The sequence below is a fragment of the Doryrhamphus excisus genome, linkage group LG17, assembly GCF_037039965.1.
Source record: "Doryrhamphus excisus strain RoL-2023G ecotype Guam linkage group LG17, RoL_Dexc_Guam_v1.1, whole genome shotgun sequence".
In the NCBI taxonomy this organism is placed as follows: Eukaryota; Metazoa; Chordata; class Actinopteri; order Syngnathiformes; family Syngnathidae; genus Doryrhamphus; species Doryrhamphus excisus.
In genome coordinates, this window is record NC_136373.1 from 15,072,843 (window position 1) to 15,078,428 (window position 5,586).

At 40.7% G+C, this 5,586-nt stretch overlaps 1 protein-coding gene across 1 annotated transcript in view; it reads right to left on the reverse strand.

Annotated features, from left to right (window-relative positions):
* col14a1a (collagen, type XIV, alpha 1a) overlaps positions 1-5,586 on the reverse strand; it is a 131,085-nt gene that overhangs the window by 124,436 nt on the left and 1,063 nt on the right. Inside the window, exon 2 of the mRNA XM_058084545.2 lies at positions 846-1,008. The gene's annotated coding sequence lies outside the window, so the exon portion shown is untranslated. The remainder of the gene's footprint in view (positions 1-845; positions 1,009-5,586) is intronic.

Consider the following 5,586-nt stretch of genomic DNA (forward strand, 5'->3'; position numbering starts at 1 on the left):
CAGGCGTGGTGCTGGGACAGGTTTGGGACGCCGTGGGCCAAGCACCAGGAGAGTGGAAGGATTGAAGGGGCCATACAGCGGAAGGAATCCAGGAATGAAAGGTTTGAAATAGCATGTGGTGCTAAACCATACAATGCAACAACAACAGAAGAAGCAATTATTAGCATTAGCATAAGCAAAAATTAACATCTAGTGCTATATCAATACAGTCATCCGTCATTTTTATGCAGTTAATTGGTTTGAATGTCTGCAAAGTAGAATTTAAGATTGATAAATAAAATATTTTTGAGTTAGAGCAAAGAAAACCTGTTTTTTAACATAATTAGAACCCTGTAGACATGAAATAACACCCCTATAGTTTCCCTTACGCTCTTATTATTGTTTGTTTACACCACATTTCGTAGGCTACTGAGCTAACAGTTTCCCTCTCCAGTTGGGCTCACTTAAGAAACCAGACAAGCAACCATGGATCATTAAACCAATGCAACAATCAGTCCTAAGGTCATATGTCAGGTTTGTGGAATTAAAACGAGGCAAGTACATGCAGCAACAAAAGACGACTGAATTTATATTAAAAACACTTTTTGTAGGAACTAAATGACCCATCTGACTGGAAAACAACAGAATGTTTTGCATTTAAATTGATATTTGCACATCATCAACCTGTGCACTCCCAGATGACTTTTGATGGACGGCTTCTTTGTGCAGACTTCATGCCCAGAGGATGAACCATTTGTTTGTAATTCTTTGTTTTTAATCCCTACACGTCCAGATTTTTATTTGTTTCTCCTTTTATGGTCTCATCTTTTTTTTTTTTTTTTACACATCGTCACTCTCACCCTTACCTCTTATCCCATCGCCCTCCACCTGTCCCATCTCTTCAATGCCGCCGTGCTCCCCAAAAGGGACCCTGTTGAATAAAACCGTCAGTCTCCTGGTGGAGCTGAGCTGGGGGGTCATTCTTCTCAAGTTGGTACGTCTGACAATGCACCACAATATCTTTCAGACCTGCAGCAAATAACAATCACAGTCATCGACACAGCAATACACAGTCAATAAATGAAATACTGTATCTACCGGTACAGCTTCCTAACTATATAAACTATCATAATATGTCTCGTAACTGCAAACACCCAGACAGCATTGCACTGAAAATGAAATTCTGACATGCAATTACGCCTGCTTTGACACTGAAAAAGGTTCATCCTGTCAAAAGATTTTTTTTAATGCAATACTTTTTGAAGATGTGAAATTCTACACAGTTCTTTTCCCCTCATTTATTGCCATTCCCTCATTCATCACACTGTGTTGACAACCTGGTGTCATTATTGTTTTGGACTTTTGGACACACACAATCATAGGTTATTGTCCTTGTTGGTGAAGACCAATGACATGCGGTCAGGAGAGGCAGGATATGATACAAACAAACACATAACATCCATCCATTCATCCATTTTTTATGCTGCTTACCCTCACCATGGAAAGGATGTGTGATAGAAGAGTTTCAGCTGAAATGAAAGGAAAGGTATACAAAACTGTGGTGAGACCAGCCATGTTGTTTGGTCTAGAGACAGTGTCACTGAGAAAAAGACAGGAGGCAGATCATTGGGAGTGACCAGGATGGATAGGATCAGGAACGAATCCATGAGAGGGACATTACATGTTAGAGACCTTGGAGATAAAGTCAGACTGAGATGGTTGGGACATGTCCAGAGGAGAGATACTGAATATATCGGTAGAAGGATGCGGCGTTTAGAGCTGCCAGGTAGGAGGCGTAGAGGAACGCCTAGAGGTTTATGGATGTAGTGAAGGAGGACATGAGAGTAGTTGGTGTGAGAGATGCAGAAGACAGGGTTGGATGGAGGTGATTGATTTGCTGTGGCGACCCCTGAAGGGAAAAATACTGGAGCCTATCCCGTCTAACTTGGGCCGAGAGGCGGGGTACACCCTGGATTGGTCACCTGGGGTACCAACCATTAACACTCACATTCATACCTATGGGGAACTTAAACATACTGACAGAACTTTTCGGATTTCGGTCCTGAGGAAAGTAGTTCCAGTAAGCCGTCATATCATTTCGCCATCTACAGCGACAACAGACCGTTCAATGACAGCAGTTTTGGACAAGACCGGATCGGACCTTTAGTTGGGGAGGAGGGGTGTACAACTTTGAGTCCTATCAGTCCTCACATTGCTCCTCCTTTTGGGTATTAGGGTAAGGGTAATAGGGTCTATTTGTATGTCCATCTTTCTTAAAGCAATCTACTAGTGCCTATAGCAGGTGTGTCTGCTAATGTGAGAACAGTTTAGCTTTCTGTTAGGAACTTCGGGCCAAGCAGTTCAATCTTCATTCTATCAGATGGATGGATTTTAACTCTGTGCTCCATAATTCATGGTAGTGCCTTTTGGCAAACACTCACGGGGGCTGTCGTGTGCCCTTCAGTGAGAAATGGCTTCCATCTGGTCACTCCACCGTGACAAGCTGCTGCAATGACTCTTGTCCTTCACTAAAGGTCCAACCATTGGAACTTTGGCTCTTATTTACAGGGAACACTGGGTACTCGTGTGAGGCATTTTGCTCAAGTGTTCACTACTCGACTGCTTGAAGGTAACATTCTTCGAGCTCAAAACCAAACCCAAAACTCTGGAATGCACACACACACACATTAGTGTGTTGTTAATAATAAGCAGCGGGTTAATATGAAGGCAGACCACAACCTAGTGATTAGTCTGACTGGTCACAGTTATTAGTCGCTTTGTCATCAGCTAACCTGTTCTTCCCACACTATGAAGTGTGGGGTGGTTTACTTGACATTGCTACACACAATGGATGGACGGATTGACAGTTTATATTGTCCAAGAAATGCTTCTTTTTGGGAATTAAAGAGAAAAGACATTGAAGTGAATTGAAAAGATGTGACTTTTTCGAAAAACGCTTTTTTTAATCATTTAATTGAAAAAACTAACAAAAATAAGTAGTACAATATTAGAAATGCGGTTATTCTAGGCTGTAATAATTGATTGTCATGATCTGCACTTGAACTGCATGGTGGTTGAGTGGTTAGCATGCAGACCTCACAGCTAGGAGACCCAAGTTCAATCCCACAAATCGGCCATTTACATACTCCGGTTTCCTCCCCCATTCCAAAAACATGCTAGGTTAATTGGCGACTCCAAATTGTCCATAGGTATGAATGAGAGTGTGAATGGTTGTTTGTCTATATGTGCCCTGTGATTGGCTGGCGACCAGTCCAGGGTGTACCCCGCCTCATGCCCGAAGACAGCTGTGATAGGCTCCAGCACCCCCCGCGACCGTAGTGAGGATAAGCGGTAGAAAATGAATGATCTGCACTTGTTTTGGTCTGCTGGCCCCTTGGACTCCTGCCTTGTTCTCCTGGTCTGAACACCTGTTGCCGAAGTTAATGCTGCAATTATTGACCGAGCCAAGGCTGTAATAGCCTTATAGCAATAATTCCACTTTCTGCCTCATTTTTGGATCATATTCTATTGCATGTTTTGTGTTTTTCCAATTGAAATAAAATCAGCGGATCCTATGACAAAAAATGAATTAAGAAAAAAATCTATAATTTTTATTTGACTTCTGTGAAGGGACCGTTTTATGTCCCAAGGGTAAAAAGGTTTCTCTAATATACAGTTATTAGGTCCAAAAATGATACTGTTTACAAATAAATGTTATTACCAATTATTGACCCAGCAGGGGCTCGAATAGCCTCATTCCAATAATTCCACTTTTATCATTTTTAGAAAATAATGCCTAATTACTTTTTTCCTATGTCTAAGTTTAAGGGCCCTCAAGCTCTGATAGTACTGTACCTCCAGAGGCAGAACATTTCCCTCCACCCTTCGATTCAGTGTCAGTGCAATTCATGTCGAAGCATTACCTGGAGAGAAAGGTGCAAAAATACACTTCTTCTCCAGACAGTGTGAAAAGAGCTACTTTCACAGCCCCTTTCACACTACGAGGTTACGCTCACACCTTTCACGTTTGATTAAAATGAACTCTTGTGCGATTGCGCTCATAGTAGTTCTGGTTTGGTCGAGTGTGAATGCAATCGTTTCAACACGGGTGCATAGTAAACAAGTGACAAGCAGGTGTTATAGGCATCAATATGGAAACAACAATAATTCAACACATGGGTTATTAAAGAAAATGTATGTAGGCCTGGTAATCAGTACAAATTAGTCAAACGTTAAGAAGGAAATACACCCAACTCAAAGTGATGTTGGACAGATTGTGCTTGCTGTGACTTGTCCTGATAGCCAAGTGGTGGACATGGTGGATGGGAGGAGGTAATCCAAACACTGTAATCACAGCTTAAAATCACACAGTCCATCATCCACCTTGAAACACCTTTGTCAACTTTTTGTACTGAGGACTGCACATCAAAAAATTGACAGGAGTTATCATTTTGTAGAAAGATTTCTAAAAAGTGACACATATAAGGACAAAGTTTTTGTGTTATTATTAGGGATGTCCGATAATTATCGGTACAGATAATCAGTATCGGTTGATATCGGTATCAGATTTTTTTCCCTATCATGAAAACTGATATTTAAAAAAATGCTGTTCCCAACACATATTGTATGTGTCATTCACCACCTTACACATATCGGTATCAGCTGATATCAGTATCAGCTGATATCGGCATATCGGTTCATTCATTCATTCATTCACTTACCGCTTATCCTCACGAGGGTCACAGGGGTGCTGAAGCCTATCCCAGCTGTCTTCGGGCAAGAGGCAGGGTACACTCTGGACTGGTGGCCAGCCAATCACAGGGCACATATAGACAAACAACCATTCACACTCACATTCATACCTATGGACAATTTGGAGTCGCCAATTAACCTAGCATGTTTTTGGAATGTGGGAGGAAACCGGAGTACCTGGAGCTCTGGGATAGGGTGGAATCGAACTTGGGTCTCTTAGCTGTGAGGCCTGCCTGTGTAGTGAAAATCATCAAATATCATATATTGTAATACACATTTGGTCATTTTGTTTGTAGGTACGCTTTTATCAAAAAAATGTATAGAATGTGAGAATATGACGGGCCCATATAAAGTGAGCTACTTCTAATTTGTTCTGGTAATAGATCCACAAGTCTTGTTTGACTTTTAAGGAAAACGGTGGTAAAATTACAAATTATGTCTCTTTTGGGGGATCTTGACTTTGAATGTTACACCCTACAAAGGAAGATGCCACATTTACTACCCTCTTGATAGTTTTTTTTATTGAATAAGTTTCTCTTGTGTGTTGTTGTCTTATGGATTTCTCCACTATGGGACGAATAAAGGCTGAAATGTTACACCATTTTTAGCACAATACTGGCATCTGCTGGTAGCTTTGTGCTACTGCGTCGTTATGTTGAGTAGTGTACCTAATGCGTTTGTGAAAAAGAATGTAGTTTTAATAAATGTAGTTTGAATAAATCCACATTTTTTTCACGATATTCTGTTTATAATATTATATTCCTAAATAAAATAGAATAATAAAATTTAAGAATATTGGGATGAACACTGACAAAGCACTGTATTTACATTTTTAAATCCCAAAGCACACACAAC